The sequence below is a fragment of the Grammomys surdaster genome, unplaced genomic scaffold (genome assembly GCF_004785775.1).
Source record: "Grammomys surdaster isolate TR1022 unplaced genomic scaffold, NIH_TR_1.0 139, whole genome shotgun sequence".
Taxonomy (NCBI): domain Eukaryota; kingdom Metazoa; phylum Chordata; class Mammalia; order Rodentia; family Muridae; genus Grammomys; species Grammomys surdaster.
Window position 1 is genome coordinate 18,260,946 of NW_021604597.1, and position 17,749 is coordinate 18,278,694.

The 17,749-nt window shown below is 41.6% G+C and overlaps 1 pseudogene; it reads right to left on the reverse strand.

The window, feature by feature from the left end:
• Nucleotides 1-8,522: 8,522 nt before the first annotated feature.
• Nucleotides 8,523-10,582, reverse strand: LOC114618020 (annotated as a pseudogene).
• Nucleotides 10,583-17,749: the final 7,167 nt, after the last annotated feature.

Genomic DNA, 17,749 nt, shown 5'->3' on the forward strand with positions numbered 1-17,749 from the left:
TAACCCCAAACTGCAATAGGACCACAGATCTCAACAAGGCCTTTGGAGAGAGCCTGGATCACAGACATTAACATGGCCTCAGGACTTCAGGTGGCAGCACAGGCCACTCACATCAACTACCCCCTCCCCCATACACACACATAAAAACATGGTCCATAAGCATTAACATGGCTTCAGGCTATAGCACAGACCTTCGATATCCACATGGCCTTCAGTGGTAACACAGACCAGAGACATCAATACCGATCTCAGCATCAGTAGCACCCCATCAGACCCAGTCATGGTCCTCGGCAGCAATGTGAACCTGGACACCTTGATGGCCTTGGGTGGTAGTGCATGCCACTCATATCAACATGGCCTCCAGAGGTAGCACAAACCACAGACATTCATATGGCCTCTTAATGGTAACACAGGCCATGGCTGTCAACATAGACTCTGGCTGCAGTAGGACTTCAGACCCAGACACAGCCCTTGGTTGCAGCACATATTCAGACATCATCAGGACCTCAGGTGGCAGTATAGGTCACTCACATCAGCATGGCTCCCTGTGACAGCCTGGCCCATGGGCATCAACATGGGTTCAGGCTGTGGCATAGACTACGGACATCTACATAGTGTTAGGAGGTAATATGGACCATGGACATCAACCAGGGCCTCAGCTGCATCAGGACCACTGACCCACATGTGACCCTCAGCAGTATCATGTACCACAGTGGCCTTTTAAGGAAGTCCAGTCCAGAAAGGGAAACACTCTTCATCTCAGCCTCTGTCATTGCCCAGAGCCAGGGAGATCCTGTGGCTGGGAGGAGTTCTAGGGTGCTGATTCTGCATCTTTGCAAGCTCCAGGGTATTACACAGCACCTGCGACCCCACCAGTCAACAACTTGTTCACTGATGACCTCATCCCTCTCACACCTCTCACTGCTGTCATTTCTCTCCTGTTCCTCCTCTCTCCACAGCCCACACACTGCTCCATTCTCCCATCTTTCCTACCTCTCCATCACACATTAGTTCATCCCAGTGGCTAATTCTAGCTCTGGGAAGATGGAGACAGGTAGATCTCTGAGTTTGAGGTCAGCTTGGTCTACAGACTGAGTTTAAGGTCAGCCAGACTTAAGACAGTAAAGGAGACCATCAAAAATAGAAAACTGGTGATGTGTTTGAACAAGGGGGCCATGTCCCAGTCCCAGCAAGCAGCAGAACTTGGTAGCTTTGGCCATGTGGTTCTTGCTTTAAAGTCAAAGCTGCAAGAAAGGGGCGTGGAATCTCCTTGACTAAGGAAAGCTGCAGAATCCAGATATGTGGTAAGGGTGTCCCTGAATGGAGGCCATTTGTGAAGCTGTGAAGGTGAAGTCTGAATTGCCTTCAAGATATTGGATATACCAGAGCCATGGGATACCTGCTGAGGAAAGCTGCTATCTTAGTCAGGGTTTCTATTCCTGCACAAACATCATGACCAAGAAGCAAGTTGGGGAGGAAAGGGTTTATTCAGCTTACACTTTAACACTGCTGATGATCACCAAAGGAAGTCAGGACTGGAGCTCAAGCAGATCAGGAAGCAGGAGCTGATACAGAGGCCATGGAGGGATGTTACTCACTGGCTTGCTTCCCCGGGCTTGCTCAGCTTGCTTTCTTATAGAACCCAAGACTACCAGCCCACAAGGGCCCTCCTCACTTGATCACTGAGTGAGAAAAGCAGCTGGATCTCATGGAAGCATTTTTTTCAAGGGAGGCTCCTTTCTCTGTGGTAACTCCAGCTTGTGTCATATTGACACAAAACTAGCCAATACAGCTGCTAATAGGGAGTTGAACCAGCCAAAGAGAAAGAGAGAGAGAGGGGGAGGGGGGGGGGGGAGAGAAGGGGAGAGGGAGAGAAGGAGAGAGGGAGAGAAGGAGAGAGGGAGAGAGGGAGAGGGAGAGAGGGAGAGGGAGGAGAAGGAGAGGGAGAGAGAGGGAGAGAGAGGAAGTATATTGAAATAAGAAAGCTGAAAGGCGTGGAGATCTGAAGAGTGCTTGACATCGGACAGGGAGATGCAGAGTTTGGAGTTTGCCCAGCTGGTTTTCAGTCTTGCTTTGGTCCAGTATTTCCTCATTGGGTCCCCTGTCCTCCCTTTTGGAATGATAATGTATATTCTGTGCCATTGTAGATAGGAACTCTGTGATCTGCTTTTTGATTTTGATTTTATCAGGGGTAATAGTTAAGAGATTGCTGTGAGTCTCAGAAGCGACTTTGGACTTTGGTCTTTTAAACTGGGTTGAGACTGTTAGACTATGGGGACTTTTGAAGTTGGACTGAATGCTATTTTTTGTATTCTTTTTTATTAATTAATTAATTAATTAATTAATTATTTTACATCCTGACTGCAGTTTTCCCCTCCCTCCTGTCATCCAGAGGAGTATGTGGGGACCAAATTTTTTTTTTTTGTATTATGCCATGGCTACAAGCCTATGGGGGTCAGGAGTGGAACATAGTAGTTTGAATAAAAATGTCCCTCATAGGCTCATAGGGAACGGCACTATTAGGAGGTGTAGCCTTGTTGGAGGAAGTGTGTCACGGTGGGTGAGTTTGAGGTCTTGAAGCTCTTGACAGGCTTGGTATTATTCTGTCTTCCTGCTGCCTGCCAATCCAGATGTAGAATTCTCAGCTCCTTCTCTAGTACCATGTCTACCTGCATGCTGCTATGCTTTCTGCCATGATAGCAATGGACTAAAACTTTGAAGTGTAAGCCAGCTCCAGTGAAATGTTTTCCTAATAAGAGCAGCTGTGGTCACGGTGTCTCTTCACAGCAATAGAAATCCCCAAGTAAGACACCAGAGCTGTTGTGAAGGGTTGCATAGGACTCTTGGTTTGCCTGTGTTTTAGAGACACCTGTGATGGGATTGGAAACATACAGTAAGCAGTAGTAGAGAGACCAGTATCAAGATCTCTTTCTGTTCTGATAGCCATCATTCATTGCCTTAAAAGCCAGTTTTCCCCCTAAAGCTCACTACTCTTATTGAATTGTGAATTTCAATTAAAAAAGACAACTGGGTTATTATGAATTATGAAATCATTTCTATGGCTAAAAAATTAATTTCCTAGTTCTGATGATGAAGAAAGGCACACCTAACATCTCTTTATAGTAGCCTCGATTAGGCTGCTGTCAAAAAATGCTGTAGATTCGGTGGCTTTCCAGTAATTATTTAGACAAATGTGTACAACTGAGGTTCTCAGCAAAACTTCATTTACTACCAGGGATCAAGATCTGCTTGTGTGGTTAGAGAGATGGCGCAATGGTCGAGAAAGCCTGTTACTCCTCCAGAGGACCCACCTGGCTACTGACACTTTCTTTAACTCTGATTCACAGGAACTAATGCCCTCTTCTGGCCTCTGTGAGAACTGCATGTGATGCACAGACAGGTACGCAGGCAAAGTATCCATACATATACAATAAAGTAAATCAATTAAAAAAAACGTTACTTTTTTATAAGTGGAGAAAGAAGATTCTTTTTTTAAAGATTTATTTTATGTATCTGAGTGTTCTATCTGCGTGTACACCTATTTGCCAGATGAGGGCATCAGATATCACATTATCAATGGTTATAAGCCACCATGTGGTTGCTGGGGATTGAACTCAGGACCTCTGGAACCTAAAGTGGTGCTCTGAATCACTGAGCCATCTCTCCAGCTCCAGAAGATTCTTCAAATCAGTAGTGTTATGTGCATTTTGATTTAGGATTTAAATTTTTTTGTTTGTTTCTTCTGAGATGTGGTCTCATTGTATAGCCTTAGCCTGCCTAAAACTTGCTGTGTAGAGCAGGCTGGCTTTGAACTTACATAAACCCCTTCTACTTCTTGAATGGTGGAATTAGGAGCATATTGCTAGCTGGAAGTTTAATTTTTTTTCTTCTTTAGTACCTAGCACAGTGCTATCTTTAGTACTATAAATGTTAAAAACAATTTTTTCCAACATAATATTTGTATTGATTATTTGGAAATTTTCTACAATGTAGCCCCTCATATCCCCTTCCCTGTCTTCCTAGGTCCCCCTCCCACCCTTGTGCCCTCCTCCAAAAAAAAAAAATACACCAAGTCAAATTTGTGTTGCCCATATGCTCTTTGGAGCATGGTCAAACTCCCAGTGACCAGCCTCTTAAAGATAACTTAGTCCTTTCTCACCCTTCTGTCAGAAGCCATCAGCTGTGAAGAGCTACACTTCAGCATCTTTATCACAATTTTTAAGGTCTCTCTTCAGTGTCTTCCTGTCTACACTGTTTCTTTTTTTGAGGGGTGGGGGAGTGTGTGGGAGATTGTCACAGAAGCCTTCAATTATCTCTCATTCTCTATTATGAGTCTGCAGTCATTACTACCATTATAAAAGAAGCTTCTTTGCCCATAACAGCCAGAGGCAGCATAGAATAAGGACCTCAAGATTGTCCCTGGGGGCAGCGTGGATCTGGGACATCAACATGTCTCCAGTGACAGCCAAGACCACAGATGTGTGTTTGCAGACGGGGTTGGGGGTGTGGGCGGGGTTGGGGGTGTGGGCGGGGTTGGGGTGTGGGCGGGGCTAGGCGTCAGCACAGTAGTAGAGCACTTGCTTAGCATGCTGTAGATCCTTGCTTTTTTCCAGTACCAAAATAAAAGAAAAAGAAGAAATCCATTTGGTTAAATTAATGAGCAAATGAAAAGTGGTATATTTATATAATTAGTTACCTTATAAATGTAGACAGAGGTTTAAGGAAACCTGCAGCAATAAGAAATTGCTAGAGAGATTCTTAGACCATTTGTTTGGTCACAGTCTATTTCCAAGTGAGTTGATCATTAAATAAACATTTCATTTATTTCTAGAAATGTTTTTCTTTTTCCCATTAATTGTTTGCTAGTGATTTTAAAGAAGATGGACTATCAAACTTCTGGCAGTCTATATTTGTGTCCACTCGACCCCGAATCTCATTTGCCCAGTGGTGTGGGTGGCAGCTCCCCAGTAAAAAACAAAAAATAAAAAAATAAAAAACCCGACTCTAGCCTGTGTTGAGCTGACATTGAAACCAGCCAGCATCTATGCCCAGCTCCTGAAACTTTCTTAGTCTCTTTCTCCCTGCTTTGGATGGCATTTTTAAGCTTAATTTGCTCAAGTTTTTCATGCCTATCTGTAGCACAATAATGTTTAAAGACAATGAAACAATGTCAGGCTAATCTTTGGCACCAAATCTAGCCAGGACTAACCAGTCATGGCCTTCTGTTTGAGTGACGAGGGGCCATTTTGAGTGTCTGCTCTCTATAAAATTATATAGATTGACATAAACCTGCAAAAGCTGATTTTTAAACAACAACAACAACAACAACAGCCCAAAGTTCTGGGTTCCCTGTCCTGATTGTAGTCTGAAAATAGATGGTAGACCCATGGACAAAGTACAGTGGAAAATAAAAGGTTAGGGGAAGGAGACCCAGATCGACAATGGGACCAAAACATTCTTGCTGCACTGAACATCCTGTGAGCCAGATGTGTGCAGACAGTAGGTGCTGGAATAGCAGTGCCCATTGTTCTAAGCCTTGGGAAGGTTAGGACAATGCTCTGCTCTACCCTGGGGAAACAATACCTATCCTTAGCATTCTATGAGCCCTCCAGCCTAGTTCCTTAACTTTCTTGTTCTCCACTCTCTGATTTGTGGCTTCTACTTTAACTCTTCTCCAAAACCCAGTTCTTTTTTCTTTTAAAATCCCACTGATTATGTGTGGATAGAAGAGTTGGCTCACTGCCACATTTAAATCATATGGAGTGTCAGCCTTCCTAGTCTTAAAATTCCTTTGGCTATCTCTCCTTTGCTTTCTCCTACATCCTCTCAGAAGAAAAAGAAATAAATACCTGACCCTCATTGCACTAAACCATCACCTCAGCTCATCCCATTTCCAGTGAGCATTAACTCAAATTTTGTAATGGTCACTATTTTCTTTTTTCCCCCTTTTATTGTAAATGGATTTTTTCATACAACATATTCTGATAAAGAATATGTTTCTCTGCACTCTCTTCCTCCAAGTTCTTTCCTACCCCTTTCCCATCTGGATCCACCCCCTTTCTGTGTCTTATTTGAAAACCAAAATACAAAAATTAGATTAAATAAAAGGAAAAAGCCTGACAGGACATCATAAGACAAGAAAACTTTAAAGATATACTTGGATCAAATTTTTATTGGTGTCTAGAGCTGGGCATGTGGCCTACCCTTAAGAATTGTTTGTTCTCTAGAGGGACTTCCTTGGGAGAAAATAAAGTTCCATTTGCCAGTGGTTATCGATTGGAGACTGCTTCTGGATTAGGAATGGGACCATGCATCCATTTCTCCTTTCAGCTCTAGGACCCCATCTGATGAAGATCCAATCTTTCTGGCCTTCCAGCCCAGGACCCAGCAGTACCTTAGAAATATCCTAGTTCCTGAAGGCTCACAAAATTATTCCCTTAGGTTTAGTCATGGGAGAGTACTTTGGTATTTTACTAAGATGTGTGCCCACATGTATGTGTCTACACAAAAGAAATAAACTCATTTTTTTTGACAAATAGTTGAAATTACTACGTTAGCTTTTGGTGAATATGAAATAAATATTACAGACTCAGGTCCTTCTTTATTATATTGTTGCTGTTGAGATCAGGGCACAAGGACAGAGAGGTGAGAAAAAGAAAACTTCAACATACTTGTTGATTAAATGTTCATACCTTCCAGGATGCTAGCTGTTGTCTGGGAGGACTGAGTGGGAGGACTGAGTCTCTTACTTACGCTCTGTCATTGAGGCACAAAGCATGAAGACTACATTTTCCAGACTCTCCCGACAACTGGCTTTCCAGGTAGCTTTTTCTAATGAGAAAATAAGAGTCCACTCTTATGCCATATGTAAAGTGTAGAACATCTGGCTCTAGCGGCAGTATCGACATGCGGCTGTTAATGTTGGTAGGGTAGCAGTGGAAGGGTGGTGATGGCATCATAAAGAATGTAGTCCCTGTGGAGGCAGAGTCATGCTTAGTACAGAGCAATATGGCATCCTGAAGATCTTTATCTCTGGGTGACGTCATGTTCTCCCCTTGTTTTCTTCAAGGCCCTAAATGGTGGTGGATTTTGAGCCCCTGAGTTAGTGTCTAGGTAAGGTTGTGTTAGCCTGTATGTGAGGCTCTTCTCAGATGCCAAGTTAGAGAGCTACTGAGACAGGGTCTCTCACTGGGCCTTGAACTCACTGTTTTAGCTAAGTGGCCAGTCAGTGGATCCCCATTCCTCCCCATACCTACCCTTTCTGATCTGCTGGGAACTTGGTTTCAGATGCGTGTCTCCACACTCAGCATTGATGTAACTGCTGGAGATTTGAATTCATGTCCTTTTGCTTGAATGCTAAATCTGTTACTTTCTGAGCTGTCTCTCCAAGAGAGATCTTGAAATACTTTACACTGAAAACATAAAACCGGCAGTAGCTTAGAGCAAGGGGAGACAACTGAAATAATGCCTCTCCTAAGCGATGGGCTTTTCTGTATAACTTGTGACATTTTCCCCACATGTCACCGTTGATGCTGGAGCTGCCAACTCTCATCTCTTCTTTGTTATGGGTGGCACTTCCCAGCATAGACAATTCCTATTTTTTGTCTATGTATGTTGACACCATCAAAGAAAGTGTCATTTAAGAACCTCTTTTGGAGAGTGTAACCATTGTAAAAAGCTTCCAAATGATGCAGTATTTCTTAGCCAAGTGAAACTTTGCCCAGGAAGATTCTTGATGGCAGGCACACGGAGCCCTGCAGTGCTTGGTGTCACACTTGACTTTAGTTCTCGTGACATGTCAAAACGACTCTCTGTTTTCACAGGCATGTGTTGGCAACCAAAAGCCTGTCAAAAACCTTAGCAGAAGTTGCACTCAGTGTTTGGGAAAATGTTAAGTTCCAAACAGTGACATCTTTTCAAGAGGTTTTGTTGAGAAATGGGAGCCAGATATGAAGTGATTTTCTGTTCTGTACATAATGGGCTCTGCCAAGAGCAAGCAGATCACATAACAAGTGGTTGCATGTCACAGATGAACTTTCTTTGTTTTGGGAGAAGTAGAAAAACCTACCATTAAAGTAAGTTTGACACAACAGTAATTCATTAGTGGCTTTAACTCACTTGACCATTTTGAGCACCTGCTTATGTAACTTTATTGACTGAAGGGTCTCTGGTGACAATGTGGGTTCTAAGAGATGATTAGATTTTTTTTATTTGTTAAAATACAAAGTTGATTTCACACGTATTTGTTTCCTCACTATATCTGGTCACTACTGTTACTGTGGCCCAACATAACACTCCACATATGCTTAAAACCAAGGAAACAGTGGGGTTTGAGCCTTGAAAACCAAACAGGCATTTTAGACATCTTATTCCTGTGGTGGGACCTGAATTGCATTTATCAGACACATTAGGGAAAGTTCTCACTTTGCATTATAAAAAGGACAGCCAAATATCAACTGCTACAGAAGTAAGATAAAACATTTCAAACTGTTTAAATTGTTTTCTCAAAGCAACTTCCGCTACTACCAAAGATCTTGAATGGCTGTTTGGTCAGTCACTGGAAGCAGTTCCTCACCTTGTTAGTGACCATGGCTTCCACTTTGGGAGTAGAACTACCTTTTCCCATACTTGCTTGTGTTTTTGCCTTAATGTCTTCTACTGAACTAGGTCTTTTGGTGTTTTAGGAGTTTCTTCCCTGGTTTTTTTGAAGGACTCTTGACATTTTCATTTTGATGTTGATGGTTTTAAATCTCTTCCATTGTGGTTTGATTTTTGTCCATTTCTGGATAGGGTAACTCTTACAGACTTCTTCCCTGGAGCTTTTTATTTTGCTTCCTCCTCCTCTTATTCTTCCTCCTCTTCTTCCTCCTCCTGTTCTTCTTATAATCTCCTCCTCCTCCTCCTCCTGCTCCCCCTCCCCCTCCCCTCCCCTCCCCCTCCCCCTCCTCCTCCTTCTTCTCTCTAAGTTTTACTTCCTCTGTGGAACCTTGTTGCCAGTTCCAGTGTAGATTACTTAAGACTTTCACAACCTCTTCATCTTCTTCTGACTCTGTATCTTCTTTTCAGCTACTGGGGCTCTTCACTGACATATCCAGACCCTGAACCACACTTCAACCTTAAGACAACAGCTGGTGCAATTTCAAAGCCCCTAAGGGAACCTGCTGGTTGTGTAGACATTTTCAAAGTTGCCAGGATTACTTTAACTGGACTCTCTTCATAATTCCTTCCTTCTGCTTCAAATATGTGTAGTTTATCTTTTGCTCCAGTCACTGACCTGGGTGTTTTTTTTTTTTTAAGGACTTGTTCTTATTTTCATCAGAATCCACCTTAAAGTGACCACTTTTGTTGGCTTTAATTCACAAGAGAAAAGATAATTCTGAAGCCTTGGAGGGCTCATGTCCATGGCTGCCTAGTCTTCCACGAGGGAGAGGCATGCACTTTCGTATGAGAGATGTGGGATGCTGATATCTGGCTACTGCTCCTCAGAACAGTTGTGCAGGACAGAATCACGCCAGGGGATGATTAGCTCTCTGACCAATCTGATGCTGGAAGTAACAGAGTCCTCAAAGTCTCTCTTGCTAAAGCCAGTGATGTGTCAAATCCTGGTAGCATGGTGGATTCTGTCGAGTTGTTCAGGAATCTTGAAACAGAGGTCTGAGTTTATAATTTCTTTCTTGTTAACAAAAATAGCAGCAATGAGTAAGGCTTTGCTAAAGACGCTGGACTAATGTGGAGATGCTTTGATTCTAATTACTACGGGGAAAATGAAGTAGCCATTACCAACTGCACAAGGATTACTTCTAGAACTGTCTTTGTTAGGAATCATTTTGATAAATGTATAAACAAATTGGACTTTTCACTGCTCAGTTTTGCCCACACATGGGATTGGTGATTTGACCTTTGTACATCTGATTCTTTCATTGGTGATGAGTGTTGAGGTCCAGCCTCAATACAGGATTGGAGTTCTCAACTGGAAGCAGGGATATCTGGAAGGTACATAATAAACACACACAGACTACTTTTTTGGATACAAACTGATAGGCAACTTTTCAAGGCTTAAAGTTGCTCTCTCTTCCCTCCCCCTCATTCATTCATTCATTCATTCTCTCTCTCTCTCTCTTCTCTCTCTCTCTCTCTCTCTCTCTCTCTCTCTCTCTCTCTCTCTCTCTCTCTTTCAGCTTGAGGCTGCACACACTCTGAATTCTTCTGTGCACTCTGCTTTTCTCCTATGCACTTTTCTTTTCTCAAACTCCCACATTCCTACACACCTCTGGGCGTTCTCTTTTCATTCACACACACACACATACACACACACACACTCTTCGCACACCTCACATTCTCTCCACTCAACTCTTCACCCCCCTCTCTCTGTCTCTCTCTCTCTCTCTCTCTCTCTCTCTCTCTCTCTCTCTCTGTCTCTCTCTCTCTCTCTCTCTCTCTGTCTCTCTCACACATACTCTTTTCCTCACACTCTCTCTTCACATTCTCTCTATTCACTCTACACTCACTTCATGCTCACCTCACTCACTCCTCACTTTCTCTTCACTCGCTCTCCATGTTCACCTCCCATGCTCTCTCCCATGCTCTCTCACCCTTTTCTTGTCCCAGTCTTTTATTGATACTCCAAAAGCATGTAGAAAAAAATACATTGTGTAATCATTGCCAAATCAAATTCAAAAGAATAACCACATTACACAAAGAATCAAGAATTACAATCATTTCCCAAAGTCTTAGGCTTCTCTATTTCCAGGCCTGTAGCCAAAATAATAATTGCAAACTTATCATTATTTAAACTTTAACTTTTGACCTGAAACTCAGAGCTCCGAGGTCGGCTATTTGCGTTTCCTTGTGAAGCTCTAATGATAAATGATATGGACAAAGCTCCCAGGCAGTGGCCAGAAAGAATCAAGTTAACCCTTAACTCAGTAGTTCCATTAGCTTTCTGCTTCTGTACATTGTACATTTTGACCTAGTTTTACTAGCATATAGTTTTATGTATACCATACTTGTTTACTCAGGAACCACTCTTAAATGTTGTGCAAAACTTATTTCATAACTTCAATAAACTTTTCCTTTCTCAGGGTCCTAATGTTGGCTCTACTACATTTTCTAATAATTTCTTCAAACTTTTTTGCAAGTCAAACTATTAATCTGGAACTACCATTGTGCAGTTATTGCATTGTTTCCAAGATGAGAACACACAGCATGCACCTGGACCATTAGGACTGTGCTGTGCTTCAATGCCTTAATTTTTAATTGTTTAAGAATTGTTACATCAAGAAACATCTAGTTTTACAGAATTCACCAGAGCAGAAGGAGAAAGAAGTAGGAAAGTCAGATATAATAGAATAATTATGCACACCAAGGCCAACTGAAAAGCAGTCACACACAAATGAAATCTACACAGCCACTGTCCAGGGTTAAGGTTAGGAGAAATGGGAACAACTGTTTGTTTTACAAAGAGCTGCCGTGGGCTATTGAGATGTTTCCATCTCAGCCTGATGCTGGCAGTCCCTGTCATGGTATCCTGTTCCCAGAAGATGAGAACCTCTCTTTCTGGGGAAATATTTGCCAATTCTGGACTATTTTGGGGGTGGGGGTGGGGCTTATTTAGCTTACACTTCCAGATCAGAATCCATCATTGAAGGAAGTTAGGAGAGGAATTCAAACAGGGCAAGAATCTGGAGACAGGAGCTGATGCCAAGGTGATGGAGGGGTACTGTTTACTCGCTTGCTTCCCATGGCTTGCTTAGCCTGCATTCTTATAGAACCCAGGGCTACAGGCCCAGGGATGGCACTCTTCTCCATTGATCATTAATTGAAAAAACTGCCCTATAGGTGGACCTCATGGAGGCCTTTTCTCAACTGAGGCTCCTTCCTCTCTGATGACTCTAACTTGTATGTCAAGTTGACATAGAACCAACCAGTACAACTGACCCCTTGTCAACTTGACACAACAAGTCATTTTCTGGGAGCCAAACCCAGGAAATTACCTGCTGTTCTGGAAAGCTTAGTCAGTACAAGGTTAAGAAAGGACATTTGTGGGTCCCAGGTCCCAGGAACTTAAAGAACATCTGGTTTTTCCTAGGAGCTGGATACAACAGTTTGATGGTCTTAGACATTGAGGATTCAATAGTGGGATAGCCCTAAGCAATGACCCTTGCCTAAATTTCCTGTTTTGCTGTGTCTTTATAACCTGCCTCCTGAAATTAAAGTTGCAGAGCTTGATCAGAACCCAAGACTTGCTCTCCTCCTTTGTGTCTCTTGTCCCTTCATTCTTTTGCCCCCTTCCCTAGAGTCTCATCGTATCCCCCATGGGCCGGAGCAATTGACACTTGTCATGTGGCCTTTGGGTTGGGATCCGATTGAACATTGCTCCCACATGGACATTCCTCAAGCATAGGATCAACACTTCACTGTGAATGCTAGTGAAGAGAGAAGATCTGCATTGTCATCACCACAGAGTTACCCACCTGTGAGATTGATCCGGTTAAGGTAAGAAAAAAGCAATGCTATTCTGGGATAAGCATTAAGCAAATATGATTTGCTTTCAAGGAGTCCCTCAAGACATGAGGATTAAGGGTTAAGAAAAGGGATCTTAAAAAAAACCTTGAAGATGAGGGAGAGAAAGGGCTAAAGCAGTTGTTCACACTCTGGCTATATTAACAAAAGAAAAGAAAAATGCTATTTCAGAGCCCTTATGGAAGCAGAAGAAAATCAGGAGACATCCTGCTTTTTCTCTGGCTCCTACTGGAGAAATAAAAAGCTCTGCTTTCTCTGTCTATTGTCTGTCTTTGGTGTGCCAGTCTGTCCACGTGTGTCAACTGTCTGTTTTTGTTTCATTGTTTGAATGATTGTTGTTCTATGTTTCATGTCTAAAAAGTGGTTAAACAAGGTGCTTTTCTCTTGAAATTACAGCTAGAAAAAGTAAGAAAATTCTGTTTAGATAAAATATATAAGATGTACATCTATTTCAGTTTTTTGTTTCTGACTGGTTTTAAAAGTATAAATATGTTCTGCATGTCTTGGTCATAGATTATTTGCCTATAAGTTATTTGGTATAATTAAAAATTTGCAACTTTGGTAACAGAAAGTTGGCTTAAAACTGATAACTCAGGATTGGAGTCATTCAAAAACCAGATGTATAAAGAATAGGATTTAAAACAATGTCTCTTTAAAGAGATATTAAAAGCTGCACTATCATGAATTCATGTATAAGAACTGGCAGCCAAACTTTGTAAGATGAAAGTAATGCACTTGGTGTTGATTTTAGAGAAAATGGATTGTTTGTATTGTTAAAAATTGGATTTGTTTCCCAAAATTATGGTTATACTCTAATATTACAAAAAGAAACTTAAAAATATAGTTAAACTGCTAATGTTCTATTGGCTGCAGTTGGCAGTTCAATCGTGAGCTCAAAAATTTTTGACTCACCCATGTTTATGGTTGAGAAGAGGAATTGAGCAGATGGAGATAATTGCAAGAGTAATAAAAGAGTTAAAAACAGCTGTAGCACAGTACAGCCCTGTTTCCACTTTTACAGCTTTATTAGATACAGAGGTAGAGGCAAATTTAGCTCCCCAAGATTGAAAAGGAGATCTCAGTGGCAGTTTTATCTGCGATTAAACAAGGCCCTGATGAACTATTTCAGGAATTTGTGGATAGGCTTCTAAAAGGTCAGGAGTTCCTTTTGTTCCACAATTGGCTTATGAGAATGCTAACAATAGTCCAAGACATGCTTTCACAGCACTGAGGTGATAAGGAATGCTCTAAGTATGGGGACATAGGTCATTTTAGGAAAGACTATCCAAAAAATAGAGGCATAGTCAGACAGCAGATTCACTCCCCTGGAATCTGTCCTCAGTGCAGGAAGGATAATGGTTGGGCCAGGCCTCAGGAAATAGGCCCAGATTAAGAACATTTACATTTGAGTTAAGACAAAGCTCAATGGGCTCAGCAGAAGCTTGTTTGATATTCCTTTTGTCATGGTCATCTTGACCAGCCCCTAGAAAGGTGTTTTCTAGAATTTGTTTATTGCCTTGCTTCTTCCTTGGAGAGGAAAGGTCAGCCTAGGACCCAAAGACATTCACAACAGACAGTTTATGGGCCAGGAGTTATATAATGATTATGTTGGAGAAAATTAAAATTATGCCTGCTTCCCTCCATGGCATAGCTGTGCCTGCTAATAAAAGAATTGCTCAAAGAGTAAGAGAGGACAAGATCGGACTTCAATTTGGTCTTTATCTGATACTCCCACTCAGCTACAAGGGATTGGTTATTCCATTAGTCCAAAACAAAGTTCAAACTTAAAATTTATGAAACTTGTTAGACATTACAGCCTAACTTGCCTACTCCAGCTGCCATCCCAGGAAATGCAAATAAAATTATTATAGATTTAGAAGAGTGTTTTTTATACCATTCCTTTACATCCTGGTGAAGGTGAGAGGTTTGCATTCAGTGAGTTTGCTTGTAATTTTGAAGAGTCCATGAAGCAGTATCACTGGAAAGTTTGACACAGGGAATGACTAATAGCCCTTCATTATATAAAAAAATTTTGTTGCTTTAATACAAGAGATTAAGTGTTTAAATCTTTCAGTGTATATTATTCATTGTATGGTATTTTATTAGTTGATCTCTCTGAAGGAGTTTTAATGCAAGCCTTCACTCTCATACAACGAGCTTTAAAATTTTGGAGTGCTTGTTGCTTCAGAAAACATTTAAAGGCAATAGCTTTGTAATATTTGAGACATCAATTATATTCCTAAACAAATTGTGGCACAGAAAATTCAAATATGAAAAGATAGTTTACTTACTTTAAAAATTTTCAAAAGCTTTTAGGAGATGCCAATTGGCTCAGACCTCACCTTAAGCTCACCACAGGAGGACGTGAGCCTCTGTTTGTTGTTGTAAAGGTGGATACAAATCCTAATTCCCCTCAACAATTAACTGATGAAGGAGGGATATCTTTGCAGAAAGTAGAGTAAGCTGTTAATTATCAACAGATACATTATATAGACTTTGATAAATTGTTGGCTGTTTCATAGCAGTCCTTTGGCAAAAGGGACCATTAATGTGGATTCATATTTCTTTATCTCCAAAGAAAGTTTTAACACCCTGTTCTGAAGCTGTTGCTGTGTTAATACAGAATTGTAGGTCAGGATCACAAAAGTATTTTGAGAAAGAACTTAATGAAATATTCCTTATTTCAAACAGCAATTAAATTGGTTATTGAAGAATACTGATATTTGGCCTATTACATGGCAAACTTTTTAGGCAAACTTGATAATCAATATTCAAAAGACAAGTTGTTACAGTTTTCCTCTATGTATGCTTTTGTATTTCTTGTAAATTTATGCATGCAGCCCATAGAAAATTCTGTATTTACAGACAGCTTATCTAATGGGAAGGCAATATATGTAATTGGATCACATGTTCATTCTCTTGAGTTTCCTCCTGCTTCAGCACAAATAATTGAATTACATGCTGTATCCACTGTTTGAAATGCTGAAAAATCAAGCTTTCAGTTTGCATACTCATAGCCAGCATATAGCTCATCATTTATAATTACTTGAAATTGTTTCTTTTTTAGATATTACTAATTCTCAAATTTTACAAATACAACTTAATTTAAGAAAGATGTACTTTTCTGTGGGACTGTGTAAGTGTATTCTGGGTCATGGTTGGGCAGTTGCCTAGAACCCTGAGACTCTGTGTGAGAACCAGCAGGAGTTTGGTGCACCCCAAGAACCCAGGGTCCTGAAAAACAGTCTGGTCTCCATAAAACTCAGTCACGTAGGCCAGCCATTACAGGCCCTCCCAAAGTACACAGGTAGAGGGTGTGACTAGAGGCCTCAGGCCCTAGGGATTTACATACTAACGAAGGCCAGAGGGCGGAGCAAATTAAGCATGCCTCCCCAGATCCTCCCTCGATCCTCCCCAGATCTTCCCCCTTTCTTCCTCCCTATATAACTTGGGACTGCCCTGAGTGTTAGGGGGGTACGCCTAGATCCATCCACCATCCGCCATGACAATAAACCTTTCTGGAACCAAGGACTTCCTCGTGTCATTGGGGGCCTGCTGCCACCAAAGTCTCCAGGCTCCTGGAACCTTAGATGTTCCTCCTGCATGTGGGGCCCACCGCAGCATGGAAACCCACTGAGAATCCACAGCTGCGGCCTGTAATTTTTCCCCACACTTTTCCTTAACTCTATAAGACATTTAAGAGCTCATACTGGATTGCCTGGACCCCAGGGCAATGCCACAGAAGATTTGTATACCATGCAGATTATAGACCTTACAGAAACAGTCTTATTCTTTACATCATCAAAATAATAATAGCTTGAGACAATAATTTGGTATTTCTAGAGAGTTTGTAAGTCAAATTGCAAAAACTTATTCTCAGTATCTTCAATTTTTTCATAATGGTGTTAATCCTTGAAGACTTATACCTAAACAAATATAGCAAGTAGATGTTACTCATTTCTGATTTTGGAAAATTAAAACATGTACATGTGACTTGACATCTTTTCAGGCTCTCTAATTGCAACTGCTTTAACAGGAGAAGCAACTAAAAAAGCAATTAGTTATTGCCTAGATTATCTTTCTATGCTCGGTGTTCCATATCAGATTATGATAGATAATGGAACTGGCACCTGCAATGCTTCTAGGGACAGGTAATACTGGACTTTTAAAAGGGGCAATATTGTAGCTGCCAAGTACCACTAAGCCTCTGGAACCCATGTGGTGCAAGTGTAAGATTTTTGGGTCTACATGTAAGATTTTCAGGTCTCAAGAATCCCACTGTCCCAGGACACATCCTGGGAGGGGCACATTCCTTAGTCGGAGGACACTTGCTGGATTAACATTCAGAAGAGGATGGGAGAGGCTGATTAATGTTCCTCAGACCACAGGGGAGGGAACCCACCTGCGGGAGAGGAGAGCCCAGAGCATAGATACATTCCAGGAATCAGGAAGCTGAGCCCTTAACGTAATAAACCTGGGCAAAAGGAAGACACTCCTTGTCATAATCTTAGTCACCTAGAGACCGAACCCAGAAAGGTCAGACTTTGTGGTTTGCCCTCATGAACTATACTGTATACTGTACCCATAAATACTGTACCCAGCCCTTGTTCAGCACTCTTTTGCTTGCATGTGAGAGAGTCCTAGTGCACTAGTTTCATTAAACCAAACCTCATGTGATTGCAGCGAGTCCTGTCTGTGTGTGTTTCTGTGGGAGCATGCCCCCTGGTTTTGGATTGTACAGTCCAACAGAAGGAAAGGTCTTTTGACTTCCATATACACAGTCAATCTCTCTGTGTCTCTGAACCCCCCCCACCGTGCATGCATATGTATGAACATAGAGTAGATAATAAATAAATAAATAAATAAATAAATAAATGTAAATTCTGAATGGAATATTCTAGTTAACTTTCTTACTGGTCTTGAAGGCTTCCTTTTCTCCAGCAAGGAGAAGGAACTGATGTGGTCCCTCAGTGTATTAAGAGTCTCTTGTGGCTCTCACTGGAATGACCATAGAGCCTGAGCCAAGAGCTTTGGAGACTTGTCTTCTCCCAATCGTGACCCTACACCCTTAACTTGGTGCCTGCCTCACTTACAAGGTTTATATCTTCTTCCTACATCTTGTAAGGTCCAGCCACTCCCTGCACCTTCCTTCCCAGGTAACATTCATTAGGTCATCTTATCCTCTGAGATTCAGAACAGTGGGATGTCTTTTTTTGCCCCTCTGTTT